At 42.6% G+C, this 13174-nt stretch overlaps 1 protein-coding gene and 1 pseudogene across 2 annotated transcripts in view; both read right to left on the bottom strand.

Moving 5' to 3' along the window:
* The window catches only part of CHODL (chondrolectin), a 208523-nt gene that overhangs the window by 62561 nt on the left and 132788 nt on the right, over positions 1–13174 (bottom strand). The window lies entirely within an intron of this gene.
* LOC135051943 (5S ribosomal RNA) lies at positions 8255–8372 on the bottom strand (annotated as a pseudogene).

The raw sequence follows: 13174 nt of genomic DNA, 5'->3' as shown, positions 1-13174 counted from the left end.
AATACGGAAAAATCCAATATCCAAAATACTTCTGGTCCCGAGCATTTTGGATATGGTATACTCAACTTGTATTAATGTATGGTGCAGTACACATAAACAGGTCTCACCACTGGCCATGCACACCCTTGTCAGCTGCTACCTCCACTGCTTCTGGTCTGGCTACTCTCAGGACTCTCATAGGGGGCTTGCTATTAAAACTCTGACTGCTTCTAGCCAGAAGCCACACTCGCTCTCTCCCCTCCTTGCTGTGATACTGTGCTCTCTGTGCTGCATGGGTAGGCTCACATCTATCAGCGGATGGGGTACACTCAGAGCCGGCAGGTAAGCACATTGCTCCACTCCCAGCTTCCACTGACACTATGCCCACAGAAAAGCCTGGTGTCGACACATGAAGCAGTGAAAAGGGTGGAGAAGTGAGTCAGTGGAGAAGTTGCCCATGGCAGCCTATCAGCACTGAAGTAACATTTATAAATTTGCATACTATACAATTGTTCGGAGCAGCTGATTGGCTGCCATGGGCAACTTCTCCACAGGCTCACTTCTCCACTCTTTTCACTGCTTCATGAATAGACTCCTTGGTCACCACAATGATTACAGCCAGTTTTTATGTGGCGGCGGCCAGTGTGACCAGAGATATGCACTCGACAGGGGAACAGCAGTCTCTCACGGCACAACTTCCTGCACTCCTTTTATACTCTCCCTGACAGCACGTACTGTCAATTTTCCTGCTGGTAGCACATGAGGACCCCCTCAACGGCTGAGCGAGTGGAAGCTCTAGAAGCTTCCCTAACCACATAGCTGCCCAAAGCTTCATAAGCACCACTGTTCTCCCCACCTCACATCTCTTGCACATCTCCGTGCTCTAGTCCACACCATATACAACCAATAGACATACATACGGGCATTTTCATTAATAAAATTAGACATACATAGTATTAGTTAGCCGATCTGGCTACATACAGATTATTCTTGGCACAAAAACTATTTTATCCTCCAGTGTTCTGTACTGCTCTATTCTCTGTCCTGGCCACAAGTAGCAGAGATGGTGTTAGTTATTAGACAGGGCTGATTTCAAGAGCAGGCCGCCTTCTGCAGATATTGGCTTTTATATGCCTGGTTCTTCCCACAATAACCAATCTAATGCTCTTATTTTGTAACCTTTATAAATATACATGAGAAGCAATGCAGCAATGCACGGCCACCAATAAATGGGATTTACTTTCTAACAGCATGCTCAGGATATGGGCAACTGCCAGGAATGTGACCCATCCGGAGAGAAAGCAAATATTATTCAACAATTGATTTAATACGGTTTTAAAAGTACCACTGGGGATAATATATCAGACCTACAATTACTGATTATTGATTCAGGAAAGCCATAGAATTAGACCTGATTAATTAGCACAGTATGTCTCAGTTAATTTAGTGATGCATCCACTTTCAGGCATGTCCTTTTAAAAATGAAGGGTCCAGTGCTCTTTATACCTACAGTAAATGCCTTACATTGGAGGTGTCGTGTATATCATCCACCACTGTTACAATATAGCCAGTGGGACGCACTGTGATCATGGCGTGTGTGCATGCATGTACATTATGTTGGACTGCAAACTCCAGTGGGGCCAAGACTGACATGAATGACATATGTTCAGCACTGAGTAAGTTGGTGGCACTCTACAGATAATCAACTACAGCAATATATTCCATGTTTACCAAATTCAATTCAGCATTTTAGACTCACTTTCAGACATAAAGTCCTTGCTTCAACCACCTTGGGCCCGGGACACAGAGCATGGGTTGAAGCTGGGGCAACCCCTTTCATAGATGGGCTACAATCTGGATTATTCCCAGGTAGTCCTCACTCACACTGGAACTGGGTCTTCAAGTGACCCGGGTATTCCGGCATTCAGTGGGTGCTTGGAGCTGATCTCAACCACCTTCCCGTCTTTTCTTGCTGCCTACACAATTCTTAGCATGCACTCTGTATCCTTTGGAGCTGTGGCTCCAGGTAAGCACCTTCCTAGATGTACTCCTCTACTAATGGAACCTGACTCCAGGACAGGTAGATCTGCCCATGATGCAGGTTTTTATGGGTCAGATCCAAAAACAGCAATGTCGGAGTTGCCTTTGTCTTTATTAAGCAAGTAAGCACATCTGTGCAAATGGAACGGTATGTCCTGCACACATATTTTGCAGACTATAAATCACCCAGGGCTGGATTAAAGTTTGTGGCGGCCCTTACCAACAAAGTTGTACGAATAATACACTGGCAATGCTATTAAAAGTGTAAATACTCCCAGTACCACAAATGTATGCCCCAAGGTCGCATTATGCAACAGTGGCCCCCACATTGATGATAGCTATTTGTGTGTGTGCATGATTCTTAGATATCTCGGAGTAAATGTGATATACATAATTCAAGGGTTGCTGTGTTACTAGCTTCTTTTGTGAATTGCAAAAGGCATCTCTGATTTCCTGACAGTGTGTGTTATGTCTGACAAATATTCAATCCTTTGATACTGTGCAGAGAATAGAAACTTCAACAAGAGGTTTTAGATTTTAAAAAAGTGCCTTATACATAGCTGTGAGCATTTACCCAAAATGATCTATACTGTATCAGAGTACAGCAAAGGCCATATCATTTTAGGGGATTTAGTGGCACAATTGTAATAATATGATAACTGACTTTATTCGGTTTTCATATTTTATTTATACAGTACTAGAAAAAATCATCTAAAGCAAATGTAGAGAAATATGTTCTATGGAAATATAAAAGCAACAAAATGGGAATATTAGATCAAAACATTACACAAGATCTAAGTACTTGGAAAGTTGTTTATGGTGAAAGTATACTTTTTAGCAGTGCTGAAAGTAGGGTAGTATGGGGTACTACGGGGTACCATTAAGAAATATGCAGTACCACCAGCCCACTGCTGGGTATAATTTATAAGGGGGATTTTTGTAAAATGGTGTCAGTGGCATAACTGTGTGTGGCATAATATGTAATAGGCATTACGGTGTGTGGTATAATATGTAATAGGCATTAAGGTGTGTGGTGTAATATGTAATAGGCATTACAGTGTGTGGCATAATGTGTAATGGGTGTTACGGTGTCTGGCATAATGTGTAATGGGCATTATGGTGTGTGGCATAATGTGTAATGGGCATTATGGTGTGTGGCATAATGTGTAATAAGCATTACGGTGTGTGGCATAATGTGTAATAAGCATTACGGTGTATGGCATAATGTATAATAAACATTACAGTTTGTGGCATAATGTGGCCATTCCCCTATTGTCATGTAGACACTCCCCTAGTTTTGGGTGACCACGCCACCTCATGGCACATGATCACGCCCATTTTTACTATCAGTACCACTAAGAAACAATTTCTACTTGTACCACTGCTTTTTAGACAATCCTTGCTCCTATTCTGAGAATGATGGCAAAACTAAAAATTACCACTTACCCAACCCCTAAAATAATAAAAAATAAAAAGACCAAAATATACATTAGAATGATACAAGAAATTGGACTGAAATGGGCAAACTGAATTTACTAATAATTGTTTTTTCTTCTTAAAATTCTATGTTTCTTTGTGTACACCTCTTCCCCATTCTTCCTACTGTATCTGTGGATATTACTACATCTGTTTGTAATTTGCAATTCTCCTTGTACTTATTGTCCATCTCCTGCACAAATAGGGTTTCCTCAGTTTTGATTTGTGTTGCAATACAGTATACTAGATTAAATATATCATTTTAACTTTTGTGTATATTTGATTGGTATACTTTACCCTATGTCGTAGTGCTGCCCGCCTTTTTATACTGTACCTTGGTTACAGCCTGTTGGTGGCTGCTACTTTGCCTGGGAACCACATGCAGTCCTGGTCATTAGCGGCGGCCAGGCCAAGCTACAGTATGAGTATTGCTGCTGTCTGTTTATGTATTCATTTTAATTGGGAAACTGGATTTTATGAATTAATGACTTTCATAGCAAGTCATTATAAAATGCAGTGAAATGACATCTACTGGTGGAAACAAGTACTGCAACAAAAAACTATTAGACTTAAAACTAGCAAATTACTGTAATGACAAGTGATGCGCCTGGTGACATGTTAACATTGAAACAAGAGAGCAGGGGTACCATACAACAATTTGAATTATAATAAATGTAATAATTATACATCATATACATAATGCAGTACAGGCCCCTCCCCCTAATATAGACAAGTTAACATCTGCTACAGATGTAGTTTCAAAATGATCACGCAATAATAACACTTTACACAAAATACTATGACCAACGAATGTAATAATAGAATTTATGAAATAAACATATTAAGACTTTAAAAAAAGAATTTGCAAGTGCTAGACAATTGCAGATTCACCCCCAAGTGTTGTGCGGTAAATTTTCAACATTTGTCATGATATTTGAATTAGCCCAAATCTCAATCCACCCCCTTTAGAAACAAGTAGTGGTTCTTTCTCTCTACCCTTTGGCAGAGCATTAACTTTAATGATCCTCCCTATCGCTACTATACGTCTCATAATTATTAACACTAATGCCATAAAAACTCACCAGTGATGAATTGTGATAATGTCCACTGGTAAAATGCCAGACTAATGTCGCTATTAACTTTAGTACAGTGCTGGACAAGTGCCTCTAAGCAGCACATTGCTATCATTGCCTGTAATATTTAAATTCAGTGTCGTGTTATAGTGCAGTAAATACATGTGTTGGCTTACACGGTGAATTGTGATGTTATTGAGTGTAATTAGATAGTCCTGATATTATTAGTGTTTATTAGGACTAATGCAACCTATTCTGCTAAGTATTACGAAGGTTGGACTTCTCTTATATGTATAATGTGAATAATGTGACCTATAGCACAGCATTTGGACTGCTGCTTTATGATCTCTTTGATCTCTTTATGATCTCTTTTCACAGTGGTTTTGTAATGATGCACTACAGGTAGCAGGAAGTCTTGGATGTCAGGGCATGCCATTGCTTTTAGCTCTGCAGCATCTGCATACAGATGTTGTAGAGCATACAGATGGGGCCCTAGGCAAGATACTGGTTTGCCCCAAACCCCCCCCCCCTTTCCCCCGATGCCCCCCTAGCCCCCCCGCACACCCTTTTTTTTATACACAATAGGATTTATTATTTTGGGTGGGTGGGGAGTGGACAGGACTGCCTTATATTATAGAAAGGCCAGTAGTTTTTGTATATGTAACTGCGTTTATTCCCATAAAAAATGTTTTCCCAAATTAAACTCTATTTATAAATTGAGGACATGCATTTTACAATTAAAATTTATTAGTATAAAGTGCATATAAAACCTTTTTCTTTAAAAACATACATACAAGTGCATAAGGTGACACTGTGTAGATATGGAGTTTATGTCCATGTAATGGGTCTCTCACCATTTGAAGAAGCTGCGGTGGGCTTAGCTTTTAAAAAGCAAAAGCAGGTCCCGGGCTGAAGAGCATGGCACCACCGCAGGTGGCATGGATAAGCCTAAAAAACACTTTTCCCTGCAAGATCCACTCCCATTTGTGTAATTCGGGATGTAATTTGGATATCTGTTGCTCCCGCTGGATGTCGACTTCCCTATGTGCAAGCTTGCTATGATACCAGTCAACATCAAAGTGGTGGATGTGGAGGGTGGGGGGAGATGAGTGATCTGGGCATTTGGGACCTTCATCTCTTCCCTGGGGTGACTAGCACTGTGGGGGAGTGACTTCTGATGTGGGGTAGTGGTCTGTACCATTGGGTGTGGGTAGCATCATGGAGGGCATCGTAACGCCTACCATCCACCACTTCAATCTCTTTCCCCACTCTGCCTAAATGTAGTATGCACCACTTGTATTGTTGAGCACTAAATATTTTTTTTCTTAAAGTACAAGGGGACAGTTAAGCTGGGTACACACTGAGCGCTATGTCATCTGATCCAGCAGATCTGACCGACATTTTGCTCAATTCAGCGCATATCGGGCAGTGTGTATGCCCGAAATGTGCGTGCCTGCCGTCACTAGCGACCTTGGAAGCAGCAGTGATAGCAAGTCGTCTCCTGCTGCAGAAGTGATCCAAGCTGCATCCTAGGTGCTGCGCAAGCCATGTGTCACAGAGACCAGGAAATTTCTGTCCATCGATGGAGATCCCTGGCCTCTGTCCACCCCCTAAACACTGAGATCCTACCTTCATCGCAAGACCCGTTTGCATATGTGCGTAACGGGTCCTGGGCATGTGCAGATTACAGATAATCGGTACTTTGCACATGATAGCGTGCCTCCATCCACATCTAAATGACCCCCCCATGTCACAATGTAGTACCCCGATACACACTATGCCATATCATAGTGCTGCCGATATACAGTATGCCACATTGTAGTGCTAGCGATACACATTACAGTAAGTCACATTGAAAAGCAGAAGCCACGTTATCAGCAGATTTGCTTTATCAGTCCAAGTTAGAGCCCCACACTCAGATGTTCTGGAATTGGTTATCACAACAGATCTGCAGGGCATCAGCCAGAATGCCAGCATTTGGCACACATCTCAGCCACTTGCAGTGGTGCGTATCTGCGTGTGGGTAAGGAGGGCTTGGTGTGGGATACAAGCTTAAAGCTTTCCCAAGTATGTACCCTAGAGGGTACCACACTCATCACACTTTTAGACCACAACTGGATTGAGCCGTCACCCTGGTCATAGTAATAGAGAATTAGATGGCAAATAAGAACCACTTGGCCCGTCTAGTCTTCCCATGTACACACACACACTAGACCAGTGATTTTCAACCTTTTTTAACTCGTGGCACACCGAACAATATTTTTAAATTGCCAAGGCACACCATCAGTCCCCCACGGGGAAAAAAACAAAGACGTTGGCCCCCCACAGTAAAGCAAAAAGCCCTCCCCCCCCCCCCCCCCCCCACACACACACACACATTGGCCTCCACAGAAAAAAACGATTACATTATTCCCCATAGAAAAAACAATCACATTGCACCCGACATAAACCATTTTGCTCCCCACATAAATTACATTGCTCCCTACATACAATATATTCCTCCCCAAATAAGTTACAGTGCCCCCCACATAAGTTACATTGGTCCCCCCATACTTTATTCCCCACAAATATTAGCCCCTACCGTCATCTGTCCTCCTCCTTGTCTGTCCCTCAATGGCGGGGGTTGCATACAGTGCTGTGAGCACTGAGCAGCAGGCGGACAGCTGTGGGTGCCTGCATGCGGGCGGCAGGTGCGGATGCGGGAGGGTGGCGGGCAGGAGGCAGGGCAGGTGTGGATGCGGGAGCGTGGCGGGCAGGAGGGAGGGTAGGTGTGGATGCGGGCGGGCTGCCTGGCTTGTGGAATGACCGATGATGCGGCGGGCGTGACCTATGATGTCACTGCTGCATCTCCATGGCATAGGTCACGGCCCATGTGCGCTTGAGTCTGTGCCTCCCAGAGGATCCCAGTGCTGCTGCTACCTGGGCTCACAGTTTGTTTTGAAGGTACGGCAGCGGTTCTAGCTCCGCGGCACACCTTACAACCAGAAAAAGGAATATGGTAGAGTCTGCACAAGATCACTCAATAAGGGTAATAAATGTTATGAATTGAAGTTGTTAGAGCAAAAGCTCTAATATGTGAACCAACATCCGGCCAATATACAAACAAAAAATTAATTAATATTAGGCGCTAGGTTGGTGGTGCTCCCAGAGATAGTTCAGTAAACTGATATACAAAAAAAGGAGGAATGGTTCCCGTATAGTACCGGAGCCAAAAGAAAAAAGAAAGACTATATATCTTTTCTGGGGCACACCTGTAAATATGATGAAATGATGAGTTTCATTAAAATATAACTTTTATTGTCAACCTTAATAAAATATAGACTATAGGCAAAGGGAGGGGGGGGGGAACACTGATAGTTACAAATATTGATTGAAAGGCTATAGTCTAAATAACTAAGAAAATGACAGAAACAAATTGGCATAATGGTTCTGTGAGCAAAATTATATGGGTGTCTCCAAGTAATTACAGTGGTAGAAACCATGTATGTGAGTGTGAAGTTTTCTCCCTATAATTATAATAATTAAATAGGTATTGAAAGTATCACTGGAAGAAAAATGTCAATAAATAACAAATGACCAATTGGTGAGTTGTGCCTGGCTCAGCACCAATTTCTGAATGTATCTTACAGGGGAAAAAAAGGGGGAGAAAGAGTTTCTCGGTCCTGTGTCCTGTGTTAGGATAAAAATACCTGCAGTACCCGGTATTCCCTGGTGGTCTCCCAACCAGGTACTGACCTGGCCCACAGTGCTTGGCTTCCAAGATCAGACGAGGTTGGGCATACTCAGTATGGTCTGACCGCAGGTAGATATATCCCACACCTGATGACACCAGGAACTTTGTGTACTCGATTATGTGAGAGTTTCACAAAGTTTTCTTGTAGAGGCCCATAGTCAGGATGATGATATGATGAGCACTCATGAATCTTGGAAAAAAGTGGTGTCCAATGTACTCCAATATTCTCCCACACCTGAAGGATAGCGTGAAGTCCGCCAGATCAAATCAAGATTTCAAGGACGGAATATTTCAGTGCCACCTTTTTTAGTGAGGTGGCTGCAAGTCCTCTTTTTTGTAGAAACTGTCACGGATTCTTATGTCAAAAAATAATGATATAGGTCCCAAAATGATTTGATGGGGTCCCCCAGGTTGATGGAAGTACTGAGGCTTATTAAAGGTGTGGCCCTGCTGTATATGAAATGGGCAAAGACTGAAAGGTGATAGAAAGAAAGTGAGAGAAAGAAATGGAAGAACAAAGGGGATCAGGTACAGTAACCCACCACTTCTGCTGTTTTATCATCTGCCTCGGCATCGAATGAAAAAATGAGAGGGTGGTGTGGAACGACACTGATGCCGAAGAAAGTTAGAGGAACACTTCTGCTGTCCTGTTTTATAACTAAAAATTGTGCCCTGTTGCCAGATTGCATTGCAGAGTCACCAAGATTGTTTAACAGAATGAGAGGGTGTTCCAGAAATGGGTTTGCTTTGGAAGATATATAGTAGTTACTTCAAATAATTAATAAGTGTGTTAGCAAAAATACTACAGTATTACATTTAGGTAGATCATGGGTGCAACCCATTTCAGATGCGTACTGTGTCCCCAAAAAGTCCCCTATGTGTGAGAAGAAGATGCATGAGAAATATATATATATGTAATATATAATATATATAATATAATATAAATGATGACCGGACCCTCCTGCTGCTTAGATGTTGTAATTTCCCTGGCTTGTCAACCTGATTGTCACTGAAAGCCTTGGATGCTTCTAATGGATGCTGGTTTGTTTTTATATTCTGCAGCAAACAAATAAATAATTGTCCGTGATACTTGTAAATACAGTCAGTTTCAGAAACAAAACCAGGGACCTACTGTTCCGTTGAAAAATACAGAAACCTTAATGGTAGCTGATCACAGTTTCAGGGAGTCCGTGAGGAAGGGTGAGCCAGGCGTGGAGACGCCGGTGTCCGCGGTCCGCCGACCGGAAGTTCGGAACACCGGACCGGAAGTGACGTACGTTTCGCTCTACGGAGTAGGGATGGACATCGAAAGCAAACCATCATATGATGGCAATGTTCTACCATTGAAACTTTCGATGCAATGGTTACTAACCATCACATCAAAAGTATTCGATGGTGAAAACTATTTATATGACTAGTTCATGCGCAAAAGCCTGTATTTTCGTTTGCAATGTGGGAATTGGGATCGGGGGCAGGGCCAGACTCTGAGCAACATATTACTTTATCACTGGACATTGTGTGTATAATATACATATATAATATACACACACAATGCCCAATGATGAAGTAACATTACCCCATCAGTGCCAAATATACAATGCCCCCACTGTGCCAGATATACAATGCCCCCACAGTGCCAGAGATACATTGCCCCCACTGTGCCAGATATACAATGCCCCCACAGTGCCAGAGATACAATGCCCCCACTGTGCCAGATATACAATGCCCCCACTGTGCCAGATATGAAATGCCCCCACTGTGCCAGATATACAATGCCCCCACTGTGCCAGATATACAATGCCCCCACAGTGCCAGAGATACATTGCCCCCACAGTGCCAGAGATACATTGCCCCCACTGTGCCAGATATACAATGCCCCCACTGTGCCAGATATACAATGCCCCCACTGTGCCAGATATACAATGCCCCCACTGTGCCAGATATACAATGCCCCCACTGTGCCAGATATGCAATGCCCCCACAGTGCCAGATATACATTGCCCCCACAGTGCCAGATATACAATGCCCCCACAGTGCCAGATATACATTGCCCCCACAGTGCCAGATATACATTGCCCCCACAGTGCCAGATATACAATGCCCCCGCAGTGCCAGATATACAATGCCCCCACAGTGCCAGATATACAATGCCCCCACAGTGCCAGATATGCAATGCCCCCACAGTGCCAGATATACATTGCCCCCACTGTGTCAGATATACAATGCCCCCACTGTGTCAGATATACAATGCCCCCACTGTGTCAGATATACAATGCCCCCCTGTGGCAGATATACATTGTCCCACTGTGTGCTCATTGCCCCCCACCCCTTACCGCTGGCTGTTTCTTCTATGTGAGGGGAGGAGAGCGTAGCATAGTGTCTCTCTTGCCCCTCAATTCTCTTTGATGCCCGGTCTCACTCTCCAATGGCGGCGGGGTCTATCTGAAATGATGCGCCGGTTCGTTAGCCAATCAGAGCTCGCGGACCGGCAGCCAATCAGGAGCCGCGGCTGCCGGTCCATAAGCTCTGATTGGCTAGTAAACCGGTACCTTATTCAGATTGACCGCGCCGCCGCCGTTGGAGAGTGAGACTGGGCATCCAAGAGAATTGAGGGGCAGTAGAGGCACTGCGCTGCGCTCTCCTCCCCTCACACAGAACGAAGCCAGCGGAATGCAGTATTGTGGACGACCCGGTGGTACGGCGTACCGGCTGGGAATTTCTTACAATAATGTGGATGGCAACTTGCTCAGTGCACGGTTTGCTTTGCTGTCTCACATGGGACCAATTCCGATGATTATGGTGTGGAGTTTGTATGTTCTTTCCATGGTTTTGTGTTTTCTCTTGGTTTTTCCCACAGTCCAAAACATACTCAAGCAAGGACTTTGTCCATAGCCATCCTAAATTATTCCCCCTGAATCTGATCAATGGTGGTGTATAGCTGGAGTGATATAAATATCAGTGAGGTCACTCTGTCTCCTCTGAATCCTCCTGAGCTCCGAGTGTCTGTGGCTTCTGCTGCTGCAGGGTAAGGTCTGGGATCTGATTGGCTCTCTGAGTCAGTGAGAGCCAATCAGAGCTTGCAGTGGGCCCTGTTGCCTAGCAGCAGCCTAGAGAGGGGAGGGGGTGAGGGGTCTGGCTGAGCAGGCTCATGTCTGAAACAGACAGCCTCCAATGGACTTAGGAAGTTTCCCTGATAGACACAGCAGCAAGAGGAGGCATAGCTATTTGGAATTAGAAAAAAACAAGCCACCATCGGAAGAACATCGAATGACTATCATTCGATGGTGAAAAACATCGGGAGGGCACCATTAAATGCTAAAAACACTACCATCGAAATGAAAACATCGATGGTTCGGAAACATCGACCATCGATGTCCATCCCTACTACGGAGCTTGTTCACTAGATGCCTGATCCCTAGCTCCCTGGTACTTCCCTTTATACGCATATTGGGTCCAATCAGTACACAATTAGACTGGTAATTGACTAGTTAAGTATCAATTAAGTCCCATAGTATGAAAAGAACATGTAAAAAGACGTATAGAAATATATATATGTAGAATAAGGTATTAGATGAAAAGTGAAATCTGTGCAGAGTATTAAGGTTTTTAGAAAAGATCAATTGACCTGAAATTATGAGATCATGTAATTAATTGTAAATAATAAAACACAATAGAATACAAGGCGTTGAACTGATTACTATTGGAACAGAAATAGAGATGACACGCAGCAGAATAAATTAAAATAGATGCATGCAAAACTGAAGCTGTATTATAATACGTGGTTTGGACTAGAGATCAGCCTCCCTTATTGTGGAAAAGGGGATTGACATGTATTATATTATTATTATTGTTGTGTTAAATTATAGATATGAAGGAGAAAAAGATTTTTTTATATAATAATAATAACCTATATAGCCAGAAAAATGGAATGTATTAATCCTTATAAAAGTGACATGATAGAATGTGTGAGAATATTGAATGAGTACTTTAAGTGAGTAAATATAATAGATGCAAAAAGATAGAGAAAATTATATGAAAAAATATAAAAAATTATAAATATATAGATAAAATGAAAAAAAAATATATAAAAAATAATAATAAGAAAAAAAGAAAGAAAAAAGAGAGAAAAGAAGGAAAAAAGTAAAGAGGAGGAAAAAAGTGTGAAAACTTGTGAAAACATGTAATAGTGGGTATAGACATTTTTAATATGAAGATATTTAATTTAGTGTATAATAGAAGTGTGCCAATGTTGTTGTGACGGAAAGGAAAAGTTGGGGGGTTGGGGGGAAGGGGATTCAACAACCTGGAGTGAAAGCAAGCAGGGATTGTGAATGTGAAAACGACAGAAGTGATGAGTGGGTGTGGATGTGAATATAGGTGGAAATAAAGGGGGACAAAGAAAGTGAGAAAAGGGGGGGGGGAGGGGAAGGAAAGAAAAGGAGAATTGGGAAAGGAAGGGAAGAATTGTGTTAGTTTCTGTGGGGAATTCTACAGGGGTCTGATATAGTGAGTGTAGGTATAAACATTAAGGGGGAATGGTCTTGATCTAATAACGTGGGCATGGGTATGGGGTTAAAAGGTGGGTGTGAAGAGCAAAGAACTAATGATGAGAGAAAAAGAAAAAGAAAAAGAGAAAAAATATATATGTGAAGAAAGAAAGAAAGAAAGAAAGAAAGAAAGAAAGAAAGAAAGAAAGAAAGAAAGAAAGAAAGAAAGAAAGAAAGAGAAAAAAGAAAAGAGAAAGAAGAAAGAGGAGAAAGATAAGAAAAATAGGAAAAATACCCCTAGGAAAAAGGTGATGGGTGATGTGACTCACCGTAGTAGGGTGATGCCACTCTGAAGATTGCTTGTGGTGAGTAAATTATTACCTAGT

The sequence above is a fragment of the Pseudophryne corroboree genome, chromosome 2 (assembly GCF_028390025.1).
Source record: "Pseudophryne corroboree isolate aPseCor3 chromosome 2, aPseCor3.hap2, whole genome shotgun sequence".
NCBI lineage: Eukaryota > Metazoa > Chordata > Amphibia > Anura > Myobatrachidae > Pseudophryne > Pseudophryne corroboree.
The sequence above is the reverse complement of the archived record's forward strand: the minus strand, read 5'-3'. Positions and strand labels throughout refer to the sequence as shown.